At 37.4% G+C, this 24,025-nt stretch overlaps 1 pseudogene; it reads left to right on the top strand.

The window, feature by feature from the left end:
- Nucleotides 1-16,493, top strand: part of LOC121432160 — a 31,167-nt pseudogene extending 14,674 nt beyond the window's left edge.
- The last annotated feature ends 7,532 nt before the right edge of the window (nt 16,494-24,025 follow it).

Here is a 24,025-nt window from a genome sequence, read left to right as displayed (position 1 = left end):
CAAATGCAGAAAGTTTCAATTCTAGTCTTTGATCTCCAGCTTGGACTCAAACCCATGACCTCCCATTCCTGATTATCATTATTTTTTTGACGTCACCTTTCCCTGCGAGGCAAAAAGTGAATTGAATCACTGTGACCTGCAGGTGTCTCCTCCCGGTATCACTAATTGAGGGAGTGCAGGTGGACAACTCCACTGGGGTTTACCCCTTCTCTTTTAGGCAAATAGTGCAGTGGTTTCTTAATGTACAAAGATGGTGACTCTCCTCTACACAGGGCCTCCATTTAATATTTCATCTGAGGGACAGTTTGTTTTCCACTGTAACATATCCTGCATCTATGAAAAAGAGGAGAGATGTTTACACACAACACAGGCTTCAGTCATCTGCTTGGGGTGGACTCAAACCCACAACCTTTGGTTTGACAGGCTGACGCATTACCGACTGAGCCACTCTACCACTGAACCACTATGCTTGGTTCAGCTGATATTATTTGCTAATATGATATATTCCTTGATTACCTTGTCTATACTCAGACTTTTCGCAAGAAGGGCTTTGTGAAGAGAAGAACTCATTCTGGAGACTTCACTGTGACTTTCCGCGATGGTCAAGAGACCTTCACTATGAACCCTGCTGTACTAAGAAAGGTAATAGGGGAGACAATATTCCTATAAAAAGTATCACTTAAAGAAGAAAACATGTGTTGGGGTGCATCTCTTCATTGTAATTAAATGCTAAAGAGAGCCAAGAAAAACATATTAGGGAGTCTTGTCATTTATCTTGAGAAATTAAAGAGTTTAATGAGCACCTGTAGAAATTGATAAGTGTGTATTGGTAAAAAGTACATGTAATTGGTTTTCCGACTTTGTTTCTGAGAGAAGGAATCCCTGATTCTTTATGTGCTGTTCTGTTTGTTAGGAATACCGATGGGGAATTTTGATGGGGCTTTTTTCATTCAGTAAGAGTATAATATAGTTGCATTACCCAGCTCATTCCTTTGAATAGTCTTCCTTTCTTTTTTTCTTTCTACTCCCTTCTTTCTTTTTTTTCCTTTTTTTTTCTTTTTCTTTCTTTCTTTCTTTCTTTCTTTCTGTCTGTCTGTCTGTCTGTCTGCCTGCCTGTCTGTCTGTCTGTCTGTCTTTCTTTCTCCTTTTCTCTCCATTTTCCTTCTCTTTTTTCTTCCTTTTTTTGGGCACAAGTGGAAAAAAATCCTAACTTTTAGAACCAGGCCAATAATACATTGTCTTCAATGAGGCTAATCATGTATTCGTGAGGTCATATCTCAGACCCCTATGGACCGATTCGCCCAAAATTTAGTAGCGTGGGTATTTCATCATGTACCAAAATATGGTATCGAAAATGCTAAAATGCAAAAATGCAAAAAAAAAGTTTTTGGTGACGTCATCACTTGCATATTCTCTTATTTTCAGATTCCTCATTTATGTCTTGGTCAGTTTGTCTGCATTAATGATGATATTGAGATGGTCAAGAGACTTCAATTTGGACATGGCGGATGGACATGCTCTATGAAAAAGGTCATTCTCATTTTTCTATCCATTTCCTCTTTTTTTCCTTCAGTTTTTGCTAACTTAAAAGGAAAAAAATTAGGGGGTTGAATAATTTATAAGCTTAACTCATTTGCCTTCTGGAACCAGACGGTTCTTGAAAGCATGTTGGAGATATACAAATACAGTACAAAATTAATTAGTAAACAGGTCAATATATGTGAATTTGACATGTAGAAATTTGTATTTCCAAATTCATAATATTAATAGTATTAGAAAATGCATGTCAACAAATGTAAATTCATCTGTTTTATATTCATACATTATTTCTCGTTTAGACTATGGCAATGCACTGTTCAATGCTAAAAATCCGCAAGCTTCAAAGAGTGCAAAATGCAGCTGCCCGAATTCTATGTAAAACTTTGAAATATACGCATATAACGCCTGTTTTAAAAGAACTTCACTGGTTGCCTGTGGTGGAGAGAATAAAATTCAAGATTTTGTTGCTTACATGGAAAATTCCCAATGGTTGTGCTCCTCATTATCTTAATGGTCTTATCTCTGAACATGTACCCTCTAGAAATCTAAGATCTTCAGGGACAGGGTTGTTGACAACTCGTAGAATCAAATGCTCATTTGGTGAAAAAGCTTTGCTCATAGTGATCCAGCTTTGTGGAATGCACTCTCATCAACAATACGCAATGCCAAATCTATAGAGTCATTCAAAGCCAACCTTAAAACCTATCTATTCTCATCATATTTCAAATAACACCCCCCTCTCTGTGTAATAATTCCCTCTGCACCTCTGAATAGGAAACTAGATAGAAGACGCATTCTAAATGCTATATATTATTAATATAGGTACATAAGATTCAGTGGTCATCACAATTTATGTGTCTATGATGTAGTAAACATGCGTAATGGATAGAGTAATTCAACTCTTAGCCCTTGAAATTGATACTACAAAGCAAAACTGATGGCAAGAAAAGTATCAAATATAAGTGCCACTTCAGCTATCATTAAAAGAGTGATGTATCCTACTTCATATTTTTCGTATGTTTTTTTTTCAATTTCATTGTCTTTACTTTATGCAGGTACTGATATAGGCGATACCACTTGCGCTGAAATTCTAAAGATCATTAAAAGCATTGCTTTCAAAGAATGGTTATTTTTCTGTGTAACATGCACAATTTTCTTGTAACAGATGGATATTGATATTTTGTTCATGCATGTTTGTTAATTATGAATTCATCTGTTGGTGCCTGTGGGGCAAGTGCCTAGATTGCGACACTTCCAACAACCAATGCCAGGACAGGCACCGAGTTCCAAATATTGGTGCATTTTAGCATCTTGGGTTGTTCCTCAAATTTCTCTCCAAGAGTATAAAGACAGCTATAGGATAGACTTATTTCAGAAAGAGTAAGACAATGGGAAAGATTAACCGAAGCTTTATTTATTAGAGATTCTAGATAAAGGAAGTGTTGTGCTATGTAGGCAGGTTTATTTCTTTTTGAAATAATCTTTTTAACCTTTGTGCCCATATTTTGCACCCCTCCACTGAGTCCACTCCAAAGAGAGGGGGCTTCTTTCCGGGGGGAGGTGTGCCTGTTTGCTCTCCCCAAGTTAAACCACTGAATTTATGACTTGTGCGTGTTAATTTCCATATGTTAATATCAGCTTATTGGCCAAGCTGCGAAGGTTGTCATGATAGATGGATTAGATGTTCATGTCAGAACAAGAGACTATAGTAGATTCATCTTCAATGCAGCCAACCTTACTCCGACCATATATCATGCTTTGGATGCTGAAGGGAAAAGATTGGCAGAAGATTATATAAGTAAGTGATGATGATGGTGATGAGGGCATTATTGGTGGCAGTGATGATGATCATGGTGAAGAAATTTGATGATGGTGTTGATGTTGATGATGATGAAGTTGATGATGGTGGTGGTGAAGGTGATGATGATGATGATGATAAAGATGATGATGCCAAAGATGATGGTGATGATGATGATGATGAAGATGAGGTTGATTATGATGGAGGTGGTGGAGAAGGTGATGATGATGATGATAAAGATGATGATGATGGAAGTGGTGGTGGAGAAGATGATGATGATGGTGGTGGTGGTGGAGAAGGTGATGATGATGGTGATGATGATGATGATGATGATGAAGATGAAGTTGATAATGATGGTGGTGGTGGTGGAGAAGGTGATGATGATGATGATGTTGATGTTGACGATGGTGGTGATGATGGTGGTGAAGGTGATGATGATGAGGTTGAAGATGATGATGAAGATGATGTTGCTGGCGGTGGTGGTGGTGATGATGATGATGGGGATGGTGATGATGGTGATAGTGATGGTGATGATGATGTTGATGATGATAATGATGAAGGTGATTACGATGATGATGATGGTGATAGTGATGGTGATGATGATGTTGATGATGATAATGATGAAGGTGATTACGATGATGATGATGATGGTGATGATGATGGTGATGATGTTGATGGGGATGGTGATTTGTGATGATGATGTTGATGATGGTGGTGATGATGATGATGATGATGATGGTGGTGGTGGTGGTGATGATGATGGTGGTTGTGGTGGTGATGATGATGATAGTGGTGGTGGTGGTGGCGGTGATAATGATGATGATGATGATAAAGATGATGATGAAGAGGATGGTGATGATGATGAAGTTGATGATGATGGTGGTGGTGGTGGTGGTGGTGGAGAAGGTGATGATGGTGGTGGTGGAGAAGGTGATGATGATGATGATGTTGATGTTGACGATGGTGGTGAAGGTGATAATGATGTAGTGATGATGATGAAGATGATGTTGTTTATGATGATGATGATGATGTTGTTTATGATGATGATGATGTTGATGGTGGTGGTGGTGGTGAAGGTGATGATAATGATGAGGATGATGATGTTGGTGGTAGTGATGTTGATGATGATGGTGATGATGACGATGATGATGATGATGGTGATGATGATGATGGTGATGGTGATGATGATGGTGATTGGTGATGATGATGATGATGATGATGGTGATGATGATGATGATGATAGTGATGGGGGTGGTGGTTTTGGATGGGCTTTGATGATGATCATGGTGAAGATGATATGATGATGGTGTTAAATAATAATGGCAACGATAACAGCTATTGCAGAAGAAGGAGGAGAGGGAGAAGAAGATGAAGAAGATTAAGAAAAGAAGAGGAGTACATGTGTGCTAAAATGATATATATATGAGGATGTCTCTCACTTTTCTAGGATTCATTCGGATCACAAAACGAGAGGTGAACAACATGGCTACAGCTGTAGATAGAGGAGATATCGTATCAGTGGGACGATTCACGGAGAAGCATCCTGAATGCGTTAGTATCAGCATTGTACCACAGTCAGATTTCCCCTATGGCGGCCGTATGACGACTCAAAAACAACCGTTTTATTCATTTTTATTCAAATCACCTATGTATATTTTATTATTTGTTTGGCATCACCTGTGCCTGGGAGGCGAAAAGCGAAGTGAATCACTGTGACCCGCAGGTCTCTCCTTAAGATATAACTGATCGGGGGGAGTGCAGGTGGACCACTACACTGGGGTTTCCCCCCTGCTCTTATATGTAGCTGGTACAAAAAATATTAAAACTGCTGTTTTAGGTGAAGTGTGACTGAGGTATCAAGATAGAATTTTGGGCTATAGAAGATGATGTACATGTATGTTAAATTTTATTGTGAAAGATGGATGAATACTTGTAAACATTGACAAAATGTTGATATTTAAATTCAAAGATGTGGGGAAAAGTTGGGAACTGTTAAGGGATCAAAACTTTGAAATCAAGTTCAAAGTCCATTTGGTAGTTGCTGTAGGTGTTTTTTTTTCTTTGGGTCGTCTTTCCTCCTTTACTGCTTGTGATCATTTGGAAATTATTTGATGATTAAATAATTGTGATAATAATCTGATTAGTTGTGGACTTTTGGGTATATTAATGTGAGTTTTGATGTTTTTTTCTCCCAATAATAAAGAAAGGTTTAAGAATCAACTTCCAGCTTGATTTGTGTTTGTTTATTGGCCAGGTTGAATTTTAAGGTCTCATGATGAATAAAAAAAAATTGTCATTAACTATAACGGCTTTTTAAGTTTTTTTTGTCAAAGTCAAGGTGAATGTACTGAAAAGTAATGTATACATTGCATCTTTTTGCAATAACTCTATACATCCACAACACCTGCCCCCCCCCACAATTGTGTATATATTTCAGATGTACCTATGATGGTTGATGGCATAGATTTTGGTTGTACACAGCAGAGAGACCTCGTTTTTTGATCAAATTCAAAAAGTTAAACAAATGTCTGTATCAGGAAATGTAGTCTTTCATCCCGCACGGGAGGGGGGACAGGTGTACTCGATGATATCTCTTTCTTTCTTTTGTTTGTATGTAGATATTGCACTGTGAGCCAGAACGTGGAATTTCCCTCTTGTCCTATGCCGCTGCCATTGGCAGCAAACGAATGGTCAAGACCATGGTAGAGAATGGTGCCTTCATTGAAAGTCATGGGGAAGGGGGCTGCACTCCGCTGGGCAATGCAACAATAAGGTACATTTTTCAGCTTTAGATAATCAGTTGTATGGAAAGCAAAAAGAAAAGATTGGTGCCTTCATTTAGAGTTGTGACAATAGGACTGCAATCCACTGGGCAATGATACGTAGGGACAGTGATTTTCCGCGATCGCGGAAAACGGACGGAATTCACGGAAAAGGCCTTTTGAAACGGAAAGTGGCATTTCAAACGGAAAATCACGGAAAACGTATTTTCCCTCAAAATACACAGAATAGCAACAAAATTTTGTCCAAAATAACAACAAAATGAGAATATTAAATGGCCACAAAACCCCAGAAAACACGATCTCACTTCGCTACAATCATGACAATTCACACATCGTGATTGCTCTCGACATCAGCACACTCGATAGTACCCCGCGATCGTACCCTGCCGGCCGGGTTGAGCTTCACATCACTTCAGATCGCTCAACTGCACGGTCGTGTGTTGCTGCCCTCTACGTTTGAAGATGTAACAGCACGATATCGTGGTCTTAAAATCCAAGATGGCGGATTGGCGAAAGTCGTTGACTGATGATAACGATGTCCAAAAAACACCAAAATTATCGATGAAATTTAATTTCACCGTAAAATAATGCTAATTATGTGAAAGGTGAGGATGTATGCATGCTAAATCAGTTTGAAAAATCATTAAATACACCAGCATAGATCCGATTAGAACGGATTCTATTGTGTTGTTGGTACAGTAGCAGATACAAATTTTGGCCAGTGCGAGTGTATGCGCTTTGATTTTGCTATTCAATGTGTAAACGGAATTGTCACTTTTCCGTGTGTACAACGTCTATGGGGAAACGGAATTTCCGTTTTTTGACGTGCTGGAACGGAATTTCAGATTTTCTGAAACATAAAAGGCCATTTTTTGAAACGGAAAATCACTGTCCCTAGATACGTTTTTAAGCTTTACATTATCAAATGTATGGAAAGCCAAAAGACAAGATTGGTGCCTTTATTTAGAGTTGTGATGGGGTTTGAGGCTGCATTCCACTGGGCAATGCAACTATAAGGTACATTTTTCAGTTTTTAATACATTATCAAATGTATGTATAATGCCAAATGGACAAGGTTACTTGATTTCTTGATTACTTGGGTCGTGGGTTCAAATCCCAGCCATGGTGTAATTTCCTTCAGTGAGAAATTTATCCACATTGTGCTGCACTCAACCCAGGTGAGGTGAATGGGTACCAGGTAGGAAGAAATTCCTTGAATGCTTGAGCACCTAGGCAGCCAAGCTAAAGATGGGGTAATGATAATAGCAGGGCCTGCTGGGAGAATTAATAGTTTTCACAACTGAAGTGGCTTCCCTTGTACCTATATTATTATTATTTCTTCATTTCTAATTGCATTGCCAGCTTTTAACTCTTGGCTGCTCTTTTTCATTTAATGGCTGATCTCCAGATACTTTCTTTTCATTATATTTTTTTCCTTCTGCGATTCGTACTGTGCCAAATTTAACTATATGATTGAGGCCACTTGTGATTGATGGAAAGGACCAATGTATTCAATAATGTTTGTTTTGTAATGATTTGATTGTGGACACTACTGCTAATACCTCCCAAGGGAGAAGAATAAAGTGTTCTAATCTGCTGGCCTATCCATATTCTTTTAAACTTCAGGAACAGACCTTCCAGCGTCAAGTACCTCCTGGAACAAGGAGCTGATGTGAACAGCACCAACAATCAAGGCTTCACGCCCCTGTCCATTGCATGCATCAAAGGCTTCTCAGAGAGTGCCTTTCACCTCCTGCAGCACGGTGCAGACATCAACCACAGGGCAAATGTTGTAAGTCACTGGGTGCTTCACATCTGCATGCTGGGGCCTGTTGCAGAAAGAGTTGCACTCAATCGCAACTCTACAAATCATGCGCAACTTGATTTTCAACCAATCAACAGCGCACATTTGGATTGATTTTTTGACTTGCGTTTAAACGCAACTCTTTCTGCAACGGGCACCTGATAAAGCTAAAATGCCTTCTACTATGCCAGTGTGAAAGCAAAGCATTTTCAGCAGAAACTACCTATGTAGATCCTTTGCCTGATTATGTGAAATTTAATAGAGATTTCTCAAGTGGTCGTAGACTTGAATGATACAACTGCCAGGATATTGTAATAAACCTGTAAACCCTAGCAATACCAGTCGCTTCCGTATAGCACAAGCAGAATTGGGATTGGTCAAGAAAACACCAGAAACTCTAGGGGTTGTTTTTTAGTCATTATCCCATCGATGGACTACCAATTATAAGAGGTGGCCAATGACTGTACATGTGTTTCTTTCCCAGGGTGAGGACAGCCCGATTCCTGTGATGCTGGCCATTAACCTTGGGGCTCCCTCTATGGTTGATCTTATCTTGAACCGCAAGGATGCAGACTTTAAAGCAGTTTCGGACTCTGGTGTATCCCTAATGCATTATGCTGCAAGCAATAATGACACATAGTAAGTGAAGGATGAATGTTCACTTCTCCAAGATGATGGTAGGAACGATGATTGTGGTGCTGATGGTGATAGGGATGAGGTGGAGGAGAAGGATGATGATGATGGTGGTGATGATGGTGATGGTGATGGTAATGATGGTAATGGTGATGATGATGATGATGATGGTGATGGTGATGATGATGATGGTGGTGGTGGTGGTGATGATGGTGATGATGATGGTGGTAGTGGTGATGATGGTGATGGTGGTGATGATGATGGTGGTGATGGTGATGGCGATGATGATGAGGATTATAAATGATGGTGATGTAGTTATGGTGGTGGTGGAAGTGATGGTATTGGTGATGGTGCATGCTGATGTTGATGTTGGCAACTAACAGGAAGATGGGGCTTTGATGAAAATTATGAAGCTAGTAGTGAAGCTGTTGTTGACATCAGCAGTGATGCTGATGAAGATGATGGTAGTCTTGATAAGTAGAAGGAGATGTAGGTAGAACAAGGAGTAGATTCACAAGCCTAACTCCTACTCAAAAAGCTTTTACATATTTTACCTCATTACAGTTCTCTGAAGCAGCTAATAGACAGGTTCCCACGGCTAGTTGATGCAACAACCGCCGAAGGTCACACCCCCATATTTCACGCTATTGATTATGCCCGTGTTGAAACCACAGAACTGTTGATTAAGCAGGTATGTCGGTCTTCTGCTATATGTATGAAATATTTGTTTTTTGAGATAATTGACTGAAGAAAATACAGAAAATTTAGTCTCATTCTAGATAGTCTCTTTACTATTTTGTCTTATTTTCATCTAGGTTATACCCATTTCGTCTATTATCTGCTTGATCTTAAACCACTTGATATCCATGGCCCGTATTCTGAAGTCGAGTTTAACTTAGACCATGGTCTAATTTGGTGCTAAAATTATGGGAAGCCAAAAATTCAACTATTTGTTTACTCTGTATATTTCCTGTGTTTACTGTGCTCTTCTTTACTTCTTTTAAGGTGAAGACAATTATCTTATTAATCTTTCCCAGACAGTTGAGAATGATTTGAGAGTTAAATTAGCTGATACATTGAACCTATATTGTTGGAGATTTATGTCACAATTGGCTTTCCATAGTTAAACCACAACTTCAAACCAGAGTTTCAATTAAACCCGACTTCAGAATACAGGCCTATGATAAGATGAACTGTTTGTAATATTAACCAAATTTTGTTTGACAGTGTGCATAAAAGTAAGACAAAGTGGGAAATTTGACCATCTGTGCATTATGGCCTGAATTCTGAAGTTGGGTTTAACTAAAACTCGGGTTTAAAGTTGTAGTTTAAGTATGGATAGCCAATTGTTACATAAATCTCTAACAGTAGAGATATAATATTTCAGCTCATTTGGCTCTCAGATCATTCATAAGTGTCTAGGAAGTATAAATATAAGATTGTCTTCACCATCGATGAATCAGGAAAAAGCACAGTGAACATAAGAAACATACAGTGGCATACAAATTTTGACACTTTTGGCTTCCCATAATTTTAGCACAGTGTTAGACCATGGTCCAAGTTAAACCTGACTTCAGAGTATGGTCCAGTGGGTATAAATGAAGTGTAGACCAAACAGCAATTATACCAAATGGATTTAGCTATTAAAATAACAGATAGAGCTTAGTCGATCTGGAGCTGCACAGTCGCTGCCGGGCCCATGATCAATTGGGCCAACAAAAAAATTATCAGATTTTTTCCATTTTAGAATTCACAAGAAAATATGGATTTTTAATTTTTTATTTCGTTTTTCATAAGACAAAAAGGAAGCCAACTTTTTGTAGAGCAAGTAGACTGTAAACCATTTAGCCATTTAGGATCCCTCCTGACAAATTAATGTCATCTTATCCTGGGGGGGGGGCACTTACATTGAGGAGTGGATACCATGCGCGACCAAAAACACACGTAAATGTCTTTTTCACGATAGGGCACGTTACGTACGTAACATGATAAGGGTGTCAAAAACACACAAAAAAGCTAAATCTATTTAGTGAGGAAAATTACGTGTTTAAGGTTTAATCTGCGGGGATTATAAAACAAAATTAAAATGTTTTATAAAAGATGTCCTTTTTGCCCCAACACTTCGTGTTTAGAGTCCGATTTGCGCGAGGTGTAGAAGGTGGGGTCGTACTAAACCAAATAAGGTAAAGCCGACGACCGAAGGACTCGTAACAATAAAACATTCCTGTACTTGTTTAGGGGTTCATTTCAGAGAACATTTGCCAAGAGTATCATTTTGTTTCCAATACTCGTTAAGGGTAAGGTTTCACACGCCAATACTTGTTAAGGGGTTCATTTTCAGAATATGGAAATTACGTGTTTAGGGTACTTTTCGAGACCCCATGGTCGCGCATGGTATCCACTCGTGAATGGAAGTGGCCCCCCCGGGCATCTTATTAATCTGCAGGGAAAGTGCAATGTAAATGCGCAGGAAAACACAATGGGTTCCTGTCCACTCATTGAGACCATAGCGGGAAAACAATTCAACTTGGTGGAGATCCTGGTGAAGAACGGTGCCGATATCAACCTGAAGAACCATGCCGGGAACACTGCTTTTCAGGTTGCCTTGAACATCTACGTTGATTCTCCAGATGTCAACGAAGAACCGTTTGTGATTGAGGTACATTTACTTTTACTATGGATGAATCTACGAGGACTGGTACATGGACCGGCTGGGTGTTTCATAAAGCTGTTCGTAAGTAAAGAGCGACTTTAAGAACGACTGGTGATCCTTTCTTACGTGTTAATAATCACCAATTAATATTTAATGGTCAATATTATTTACCACAAGAAAGGATCACTAGTCGCTCTTTAAGTCACTCTTAACTTAGAACAGTTTTATGAAACGGCCCCCATTTGAGTAGAGGGGACGTTTATACATGTATCTCCAGGATTATTTTAATTGCACTTGTGTTGATTCATTTTAATTTTACCTGACAACACACCTATTCAATACTTCATTCTCCATCTTCCTTAGCTTTTCTGTTATTTCTTGTACATATGTTTTCATCATCTTTTTTCGTTGTACCCTGAGACTATTATTTTAGAGATGTTCGAAATTGGGGTACTATACCTATGATTCAAGTGTTTATATTTGTTTGTATTTCCCTTCTTATTTTCTCTAATTTTTACCCTGTTTTTTGTCTCACCTGCATAGCAGAGTGAGACTATAGGCGCCGCTTTTCTGACGGCGGCGGCGGCGTCAACATCAAATCTTAAAGAGAAATGCCAGTAGTTGCAGTAAACACTGATTTCATGAGAAAGTCTGTAAAACCAGGCTTAATTGTCAGAATATAATCGAGGATCTAGATCTGGTACACTTACATTAGCTGAACTTTGTGAAATCTTGAAATCTACGCTGAAAAATGTTCACAATGAAGATCACCAACACAGATAAGCACACGTGGGACGTTGTATTAATATTGCTGGAATAAAGACCCGACGGAAGTGACCGAATCCGCGCTTATTTTGCTTATTTCTCAGCAATTACACAATTTCTTCCATAATCCTTTGGCACATATTCTTTATTTATACAAACAGACACTTGGGTGGTCATTATATCAGATTCTGTCAAAAGTCATTTTGAGGTCGTTACCAAAACTGGAATTTATCTTTAACCTGAGGTTAAGTTTTTGAAATGACATCATAACTTAGAAAGTATATGGACCTAGTTCATGAAACTTGGCCATAAGGTTAATCAAGTATTACTGAACATCCTATCAGAGTTTCATGTCACATGACCAAGGTCAAAGGTCATTTAGGGTCAATGAACTTAGACCATGTTGGAGGAATCAACATCAAAATCTTAACCTGAGGTTAAGTTTTTGAAATGACGTCATAACTTAGAAAGTATATGGACCTAGTTCATGAAACTTGGACATAAGGTTAATCAAGTATCACTGAACATCCTGCATGAGTTTTATGTCACATGACCAAGGTCAAAGGTCATTTAGGGTCAATGAACTTTGGCCGAATTGGGGGTATCTGTTGAATTACCATCATAACTTTGAAAGTTTATGGATCTAATTCATGAAACTTGGACATAAGAGTAATCAAGTATCACTGAACATCCTGTGCGAGTTTCAGGTCACATGATCAAGGTCAAAGGTCATGTAAGGTCAATGAACTTTGGCCATGTTGGGGTTTTTTGTTGAATAACCATCATATCTCTGTAAGTTTATTGGTCTAGTTCATAAAAAGTGGACATAAAAGTAACCATGTATCACTGAACATCTTGTGCGAGTTAGAGTAGTATTCAAAGTCAGCACTGCTGCTATAATGAACCGCGTGATGCAGGTGAGACGGCCAGAGGCATTCCACTTGTTTTATTTCTTCATTTATTTGTATCTGTAGGGACATGCTAATTTGATATAAGTTGTGTTCTATACAAGAAGGAGGTGCTATTTTTGAGCTGATTCGCCCTCACATATACCTTGGTATGAAACCTGGGAGTATCAATGCAAATTATTATTTTCTTACAGATGAAGAACAAATGGGGTTTCCGAGGCGTAAAGACAAATGGAGATGCCCTGTTGGCTTTTCTTGTCTCTTACGGTGCCGACCTGAACGCACACAACTGTGAAAACATAACCCAACGACAAATGGTTCTTGATATCAACCCCTCCATTTTACCAGTGCTTACTCAAATACAAGACGAGACAAAGTAAGGTTCCAACTTAATCTATCATGTAGCATTACAAAGCCTTCATCATGTCTGTGGAGATTTTTCATGTTCTGACCTACCAAGTTTACTTATCCTGTAGAAGTAGAAAGCTTTCATGGGCCTGCATAGATTTTTATTGTTCCTGATACCAAGATTAGGTGTACGGGAGCATTTCAAAGCTTTCCTAAGGTCTATGCAGATTTGTTCCGGGTACAAAGTTTAATTATCAAGTAACAGTTCAAAGCCTTCATAACGTCTGCAAAAATTTGTAATACTCCAGGTACCAATATTATAATGGAGCAGTATAAAGCTTTCACAAAATCTACAAAGATTCTTCACATACTGGGTTGCAAGCTTATGTATCCCATAGCAGTATAGAGTTGTTGCAAGGTCTGCACAGGTTCCAAGTTTAGTTATCCGCTAGTACATAACTTAGCAAGGTCTACAGAGATATTAATTTTGTGCCAATGTTGCGTGGTTTTTACCGCATGGAACTTGTCACTGTAGTAGATCCAATAAAATATGGTTTGGATAGGAAATAATATTTGCCCCCTCACCTCATTGCATAAAACTTAGTTTTGTGGTAAGTCTGCTATGCAATGGTGAGTTCAAGGAAATCCTTGATCTTCATTGGCTGTTGATCGTTATTACCATAGCAGTTACTGTTGAATGGCAGATTTACCATAATAGTTATGTTTGTGGCATGGGCCCTGAAATGACATGAATACCAATCTACTGTAACAATTTTTACCCACTCAGGAGAGACATTGCCCGACTTGGGAGCACGGTCAAGCGCCCATTACGTACCGTTACCAAGGTAACCAGTAGTCTGGAGACGGAAGTCATCCCCCCATCTTCTTTCGTGGACCCATTCTTGGAAGATGCTGGATTGAAGAAACCGATGGCTGGGGACTTCACCTACCCTGGTAGGGTGCCTTCAGGAAGGCGACGTAGAGGTCCAAGAAAACGATTCAGAAATGCTCAACAGAGTACAACTAGGGATGGCCCTGAGTACAAGTCGAAAGAGACGATTTCCATGAATGGTTTGTCATTACATTTTGTCTCATTGCTAGAGTATATTAGTAGACTCACGATTTTTCATTCTTAAAAACATGTTTCCATCTATCTGTCTAGACTAGAAGGGGCCAGACTTGACTAGCATTCATGCCATTTTCTGGTTCCTATTATCCTTGCTTTTCTATGTATTCATAAATGATTGTCTGTAAACTTGTAAATTGGTATTATCATTGCATTGGATAATAAATAAATTCATCCATTCATTCTTCGTAATATATTGTTTTTGTTTACAAACTATGAACTGTTGTATGTAATTGCTGAGGCGAGAGAAGGTTCTGAGAGCATTCATTTTCTGTTGAGAAAATTTAGGGCACTTGGGCGGCAAGATTCACCATAGTCATTAAAAGTCATTTCAGTTTCCACAAAAAATTCCTTTTACATATATGTTCAAATGATAAACATGTACATGTATGGATGCATGCTATATGGTGTAATTTTAAGAGCAAAATGTAAAACTGAACAGTGTTAGTTTTGACATATAAATCTAATTTGAGTTGAATTTCATGCTCTGAGGTTTAGACTTAAAGGTAGAAGAAAGTAGTTGCAGCAAACAATTATTTCATGAGAAAGTCTTTTAAATCAAGGTTAATTGTCACCATATCATCATATATCTAGAACTGGTACATTAATGTAAACCCATCTTTGTGAAACCATGAAATCTTAACTCAAAACTGATAATTCTGATTATCACTAACACAAAAAAGCATATGTGGGACAGTTTATTATTATTATTGCTTGGAAAAATACCCGACATTTGATGGAATTCTGTGCTTATTTTGCTAATTTCTCAGCCATTACGCATTTTCTTCTAGAGCCACTTGGCACATATTTTTTTTATTTGAACATACAGACATTTGTTTGGTCATTTTACTCATTTTGAGATCATTACCACAACTGGCATTTATCTTTAAGTTGAACATAAAATGGTTGAAGGGATTGTTCATTCACTGTCAAAGTTCGGTCACTCGTTCCGTCAGCAAACATTTTTCAAAAGTTTAGTATTTTAGCCACTGAAAATTAAGCCCTGGATCTGCCATTAAGAAATTAATCCATTGGGTGTGAGAAATCTCTGTAGCAACAGTCGTCTTTAACCAATATTGTTCATTCTATCTAGATCGCATTAGGATTGAGCCTTTCTTTCTTAACTTTTGTATTTCTAGATGAGTTGCATCAACTACGAGATGACCTCCTGGAGAAGGACGAGGAGATGGACTTCTTGTTGTCAAGAATGAAAACCCTTCAGCACCTGGTCAAGAAGAGGATCTCCTTCACTTGCGGACATGATGTCACCCGAAGCATTGCAGATCTGTCTCCGAACTGTCCTTTATGCAGAGAACCTATTACATCAGTCATTGATCTGGAGTAAAGCATGTTATCATCAGCAATGAACAATAACCATTACTTTGTGATCGATCTGTTTTGTTGCAATACACGCTGTTTCCTTCAAGGAATCTGTGGCTTCACTTGTTGCTAGTACTTTAGAGCAACAAATACTGCCATCTACAATGAGTTTAGCCATTACTGTCCATTCTCCAACGAATCTACTGCTTCAGTAATTTATATAGAGCAACGAATAATGTTATCCACTGTGAGTTGAGCCATTACTGTCCATTCTTGAAGCAATCTATTGCTTCAGTCGTTGATATAGAGCAATAGATCCATTCTTCTGCAATGAGCTTGAGCCATCACTTGTGCAATAAATGTTATTCTCGTTGCAGTAGATGCTGTTTCCAAACTGTGAAACTGTCCATTCTCAAAGAAACCCATTTCATCAGTCGTATGTATACTGTTGTCAGCAATGAATTGAGCTATTACTGTCCATTCTCCAAGCAACCTATTGCTTTAGTCATCAATGTAGAGCACAAATGCTATCATCTGCAGAGAACTTGAAACATCACTTGTGCCGTAAGTTGTTATGGTAAGGTCCCCAAAGTCTGTGCAGCCCCCCTTGCCTGCGCATATGCGTATCTGCGCAATTCTAGTAAGAGAAGATGCACAACGACCACAAAATCTGACTCAAATTTGAAAATGACTGCCTGAGGTTTTTTCCAAGAAAATCATACGGTCAGTTCTCCCATGTTTGCGCGGTCTCCCAAGTCTGCGCACCCGCGTATCTGCGCGATTTTAGTTACAGAAGATATGCAACGAGCACGAACTTTACACATGCACTACATACACAGGTATTCATAAAAAATCCGACTCAAAATGGTGGAAAAATAATGAATTCAGGGCATTTCATGTGACGGCCTCAAAATGCAGCCTTTGTCATCAAAATCCCTGAATCGTGTGCAAAATGAATGAGTGCTCAGACATAGGGTACCTTTTTTTTTCAATCTGAAAATGACTGCCCGAAGTTTTTTAAAGAAAATCTTATATTTCCTTTCACTTTTTAATGAGAAATTTGGTACACTTACTTTTAATGATATAAGGAACACAATTAACCAAAAGATTTTGTGAAATAAGAAATTCATGTTAAATCTTAACTCAAATTGTTAGGTGCGCAGACTTGGGGCCCACCATCATACATTTCTTTCACATTTTATGAGGTTTTTGGCACACTTGCTCATAAGGATATAAGGAACATTATCAACTGTGGTGCGCAGACATGCGGCCCCCCCTCATACTTTTCTTGCAAGAGATGTTGTTTTCAATTTGTCCCTAAATGAATATGTATGAGATGCAGAGTACATTGAAATGATCTTGAGCTATGACCTTGTGCTTGACCTGTTACTTGAGTAGATCACTGTTTATGTACTTCCAACTCTGTAGAGAATCTGTAACTTTAGTTTTATACATTAAGTAAAGCTGTCATCAGCAAAAAGCTTGAGCCATTTACCTGTACTGGAACTGATACATGTACTTGCCTTAAACCTTAAAGCCTGCCCTTGTGTTGTTAAAGATGTTGTTTATGAACCACCCATTTGTAAAGTACCTACTAATTCACTCAATGCATATGAACATCGTCTATGAATTTGAACTATGATTATATTGATGTTGATTTGTGTTTGTGAAATTCGTTTAATTTAGTGTTCATATGACGTTTTGTTTTCTGTATTACTGAAAACTGTGGAATCTAATCCAAAGTAGATATGAACCTATTTTACCAGAGTACCCAGCTATGATGCATTTGAATCCTTAACTGCTCTTCCTCCTTTGAGAATGCTCTATGTGGTTGATACATGATGGTAGGGAGTTTGTTTTATTGTTTTTTTTTTGTTATTTTTTTAGCATTGATTATTGTCAGCCTTCCTGCATGTTTTACACCATCATCCAGGACAAATTATTCAATGAAATCAAGTTCCTACCTACCGTCAATGATTTCCTTGGTTATCAATGTATGGGAATGAAGATTAAGTGTATACTCCTGCAACCATAATGAACTGTGATGATGCAAAATAGTAAAGTTGTGACTCAGTGATTTGACAGTCAATCTCTGCTTTGAAATTTCAGTTAAAGGTATGAACTCGGTTCAGACCTGTGACAAAGTCAGGGGTGTGAAGTTCAGATTTTTATCTGATTTCAGATTATTTTTGTTTTGATTCTGCTGAATTTCAGCCTATATTTGGCTTTCCTCTGTACAAAAAGTATGGGAGCTCTTTTTCAGAATTTGTCAATACTCTTCAGCTTTTTTCAGATATTTTTATTTGTAACCACTCACAACCCTGGACAAAGTATTCATGAAGAAATCTGTACACTTAATCAGACTGTTATAGAAAAGTTCTTTTACAAAGTGTACACTGTAGTGATATAGAAACTCTCTTTTAATGCACACGATTAGGATTGATGATGCAAGTAATTTATATATGTGAGCCATGATTTGAGTTTTAATAAGTCCATGCTGTGGACTATGATCTAAACAACATGTTATTTCATTAATCCTAAACCAGTACACAACTCAAGTATGAAGTATCCCGGGATGTATTTTTTTCACTTTCAGTCAACAAAGATTGCTAATGGGTGTTTAAAGGCATTAGGGAAACTGTCTTAACAAATATATTGGTGATGAATGATGATGCAAGTTAAGTATTTAAAGGGGAAGTTCACCCTGAAGAAAACTTTGTTGCAAAACTAGCAGAAAAAATAGTTAAAAAATATTGAAGGTTTGAGGAAAATCCGTTAAAGAGTAAGAAAGTTATTAGAGTTCAAAGTTTTGGATTTGTGACGTCATAAACGAGCAGCTGCCCCATGTGTTATGTAATATAAAATGCATGAATTTCAAATTTTGCATGGTTCCTGATGACTTTTGTTTTCTATTCATGATCGGGTGTAAAATAATTTGTCCATTGATATACAAAAGGTACAGTGAAAACCATTTTCAATTTTCTGAGAAAATGACATTTTATTGATTTTTTACCATTCGCTAAGTAGGAATGCTGCTCGCATATGACGTCACAAATCAAATAATTGAAATTCTAATAACTTTTTAATTATTTGATGAATTTTTCTCAAACCTTCGGCAATATTTTTAATTATTTTTTCTGCTATTTTTACATTAAAGTTTTTGTCAGGGTGAACTTCCCCTTTAAGCCACGGTTTAACTATTATTCCCTTTCATGGAATATCTAATGAAGATGTTAACTCATTGTAAACTATTTCCCAGATACGAAGTATTCATGGGATATTTCTTCACACTCTGTCAACATAGAGTATTAAAGCAGTCTCTTTCTTGTATTTTTCAAACATAATGATGAGTGATAAAAGATTATGCAATTTAGTTGAGTATTAAAGCCACTGTATAACTTTTGTATTTTGCGATGGATATCTAATGAAGATGTTAATTCATTGTAAACCATTACCCAAGTACATGTATAAAGTATTAAACTCAGTCAAAGAGTGTTTTCGACGCATGCCGACAAAGAAAAATGTCTTTTACACATGTGATTATGGGTGATAACTGAATAATACTAAATAGTTTGATAACTTCCCCCTGTTGTGAAACATCTTTTGAAGATGTTGAATTATTGTACACTTTTACCAAAGTATTAAGTATAATTGAGAAATTGGCACCATAAGTCAGAAGACTCGGGTATTTTAAGCATCGTGAAGTAGAAACATCCTCTTTACACATAGATTCATGGTGTAAGTTTGTTTTTCAGCGAATGTGTGGCAATACTTACCCGTTGGCTAGCATACGATGTTATCTCAAGAAGATGTGAACGCACTCTATGACTTAGCTCAGGTTGAAGTGTTGCTGGACATCAAATTCCTCCCCTGCTTCTTGAGTGTTTGTGTTGTTTGCATTAGTAATGCTTATTGAAGAGAAATAACCCTTCTTTCAATTCTCAGTGGACACACCCTCTCCCTCCCACACGCACACACACATGTGAGCACACACGCACACACATCTTTTATTAAGCACTATGATTCCAGAGTGGTTTAATTTGTGTTTTTTTAAGGATGTAAATGATAAAAGCTATCCTTTTTTCAAAGATATTGAATTTTATGAATGAATGGGGTAGTCTTGTTACTGAAGACAAGAGTTCATGATTTATCCCTACTAGAAATGTTAACTGAAGATGTTTTTAAGTCATTAAGAACCTGTTCATGACTATGATTTGTCCAAAGGCATTTTGTACCTTTTCTCATAAAGTGGTTTGGGTTGGGTTTTTTTTATGAAACAACATGAAAATAGGAAAGTTCTCTATTTTCATAGCTGATAAAAGTTATTGATATTTGTTAAGACTGACTGGTATTGTTTACATTTTGAACCTGTTCATGACTATGATTTGTCCAAAGGCATTTTGTACCTTTTCCCATAAAGTGGTTTGGGTTTTTTTTTATGAAACAACATGAACATAGGAAAGTTCTTTATTTTCATAGATGATAAAATTTGATAAATTAAGTTATTTATATTTTTAAGACTGACTCTTATTGTTTACTTTTATGGAATGCTATCTTCAGGAGATATGAACTCAGTTTGCATTTTAGATCAGGGGGATGTTTCACAAAGAATTAAGTATGACTTACATCGCACTTAAATGCAGGCGTGTATCTAAAATGAAATGCGCAAGCTAATTAATCAATAGACAGTAGTACGCGTCCTCTTTGCATGATCTGACCAATGCTGTCATGCCTTTCATACCGCGCACAACGAGGCATTTAAGTGCGACTCTAAGTCACACTAAAATCTTTGTGAAACACCCCCCAGGAATGATTTGCTATTTACAACTAGACATGGGCGGCAGAGCAGAGGATTATCTCGGGTATCTGCAGAAAGGCATTGAAAACTCATTCTGCATTTTAATTTCCTTTGTTAATTACTAATTTATTTCAGTGTAAGTGCTTTAGGCTGTATGAGGAAAGCATGGCGTACAAAATAAGTCATTATTCATGGAAATTAAAAATTATTTTCATCCGTCCAAAAGTATTCCTGGATTTTTTGTACCCTTAACCATAATGATAAATACAAATTGCACTTGGGTATTTACTTCTTTTTTCCTGCAATGGAATGTCACCTTGATAAGATGTTAATTTATTGCGGGTGTCAGTGGCTATTGATGTAGGAATAGCCCTTTTATGTCTACAAGTGATGATATGAAGTAATTTATTTTTGAACCAGTATTATTATTGTTGTAGTATTGTCTTAAATAAGATTTGAACTCATTCCATGCATTCACCAAGCTATGAAATATTAATATGCATGTATATGACCAGTCAGGAATAATGGAACTTTGTGTTGTACCCGGGGGGAGGGTGGGCACTTCCATTGACGAGTGGATACCATGCGCTACCATGGGGTCTCGAAAAGCACTCTAAACACGTATTTTCCATATTCTGAAAATGCACCCCTTAACGAGTATTGGCATGTGAAACCCTACCCTTAACAAGTATTGGAAATTAAACGATACTCTTGGCAAGTATTCCCTGAAATGAACCCCTAAACAAGTACAGTGATACTTTATTTCACGGGTCCGTTGGTCATCGGTTTTATACCTTTACACACCATTTGGTATATGGCCCCACCTTCCACACCTCGTGCGAATTGGACTCTAAACATGCAGTGTTGGGGGAAAAAAGACATCCTTTAAAAAACATCAATTTTGTTTTATCATCCCCCCAAATTTGACCCTAAACACGTAGCTTTCCTAGCAAAATAGATACCCTTTTTCATTATTTTTGAGTTTTAGACACCCTTATCACGTTACGTACGTAACGTGCCCTATCTTGAAAAATCATCCTTTTTACGTGTTTTAGGGGTCGCTCATGGTATCCACTCGTCAATGTAAGTGGCCACCCCCCCACCCCCGGTTGTGCCCCTACATCATTGTAGCTTTATATACCAAAGATTCATCATATTATATTGTGATTGTGACTTGTCTCATCAACTGACTGTCTTTAATTTATCAAAGCTTACTTGAACTCTTCTTTTCAATACATTCCATTCAGTGTTTTATAAGTGCATAACCCATGGTTGTATTGTGTTTTATGTTGACAAAACAATACTTTTGTATATTGTAAATAAATAGATATATTAGTCCTGTGGATTGGTAGAAGTAGTTTGAGTTTATTGCAACATGATTTCTATTTTACCAGATATTATGCATTGGCATGAAGATTATGCAGATCATTGATGCAACAAATGAATCTGGGCCCTCCTACAAAGAGTTACGATTGATCCAATCAATCATAACTCTTGGGAAATCCATCAGTGTTATAATTTTTTCTACGGAAAATGTGCGAAATGTCCTTTGTAAACAAAGAAGAACACACTGAACTGTCAAGAAATCAATGAATTTTTGGATATACATTCATATCTAGAAAAAAATTTGAGCAATCATGCATTTTATATGTTGACTTAGTTGGCTTTCCATAGTTGCAATTGATTGGATCAGTCAAAAGTGTTTGTAAGATGGGGCCCAGTTCTTTTCATGAAGATATGGGAGGATGTTTCACAAAGATTTAATTATAAATAATAATAAAAGTTATGCTTAAGTGCAAAGTATGCCCAATAAAACACATAATTAAAAAAAAAAAGTATGCCAACGCATGTATTTCATTGCATGATCTAATTGATTGATATGCAGGACAGAGTAACCTTCCGAATGCTCTGATGCTTCACACACCTGGGGCCCGTCTTACAAAGAGTTGAGATTGATCAAATCAATCGCAACTATGGAAAGCCAGCAAAGTCAACATATAAAAAAAATCTAGATATGAATGTATAATATCCATAAAGTCATTTATTTCTTGACAATTTGGTGTGTTTTCCTTTGTTTACAAAGGGAATTTTGCAAATTTCCTGCAGAAAAAATTATGACACGGATGGATTTCCATATAGAGTTGCATTGATCGGATCAATCGTAACTCTTTGTAAGACGGGGCCCCGGTGGGTGTTTCTTAAGGCTGTTTATAAGTTACAAGCAATTTTATGAACGACTGGTGATGCTGTCTTGTGAAAATTTGTAGCCACCAAATGTTCATTTGTGACGATATAGTGCCTAAGAGAGTATCACCAGTCATTTCACATTTGCTCGTAACTTACTAATGACTTTATGAAACACTACCTGGAAAATTATGACTTTTCAGTTGCTAAGTCTTTGTGAAACACCTCCTGCGGCCCGTTGCAGAAAGAGTTGCAATCGATCGCAACTCTAAAAATCATGCACAACTTGATTTTCAACCAATCAACAGTGCGCATTTGGGACTTGCGATTGACTTTTTGACTTGTAATTGACTTTTTTACTTGTATTTAAACGCAACTCTTTCTGCAACGGACCCCTGAATGCTATGACATAATGAAAAATGTCCATAGATTATGCACAACTTCATGCACGAATGGTGATCTATTCTTTGGTTGCTAAATCAGATTTTGTATATATTTCTGTTCCCATCAGCTCAAGTCTTAAACCAGTGGCTTGTTGCAGAAAGAGATGAGTTGAAATGCAAGTAAAAAAAATCAATCACAAGTCCCAAATGCACGCTGCTGATTGGTTGAAAAGCAAGTTAAGTTTGATTTTTTTAGACCTGCGTTTGGTTGCAACTCTTTCTCTAATGGGTCCCTATCATTGCAGATTGAAATTCTTCTGAACTGCACTCCAAGTTTTCCTCATGTTAATTCAGAACAAAATTGGCATATTTAGTTTAATATGGGAAGGCGGTCACAAACCGTTTTTAAAATGTGCATAACTTACGTCATCCACAATTGGCTTAATTAGTGAAAAAGCCCTTTGAATATTCGATGACGTTTGAGGATGGTAAAATGTGTTTGATGGTTTGTGTCTGTCACTGGCATACAGATGGTGGGGGGAGGCTTGAGTTGCCATGGATTCCCCCCCCCCCCCCACGAAAGATTTTCATAATCAAGAAAAGTAGGAAAGGAAAGGAGAAGGGGTAAAATATGTGATAATTTTCTAAATATAATGTTGAAATTTTATCTCAAATTTATATTTTTGTATCAAATGTGTCTATAATATTTCTTGCTCACTCGATCGCTCTGCTGTGAAACTGATAGAAATTTTAAAGATGATAATTCATGGATCTGTTTGTCAAAATATACATGTGTTGCAACACATGTATATTTTGACAAAAAGAAAAAAAAATGCAACAAGTTATAACTCCCGAACTCTAGGTAATACCTAGGCTAGAGCTAGTGAAAGAAGTCCTCCAGAAAGAGTTGTCTTCAAAATGTGTGCCAAATTTTAACCAAAAACTCTGCAAAAATATTCTTGGAAGGCTTTTGCTTTGCTACA

This window comes from Lytechinus variegatus, chromosome 18 (genome assembly GCF_018143015.1).
Source record: "Lytechinus variegatus isolate NC3 chromosome 18, Lvar_3.0, whole genome shotgun sequence".
NCBI lineage: Eukaryota > Metazoa > Echinodermata > Echinoidea > Temnopleuroida > Toxopneustidae > Lytechinus > Lytechinus variegatus.
The sequence above is the reverse complement of the archived record's forward strand: the minus strand, read 5'-3'. Positions and strand labels throughout refer to the sequence as shown.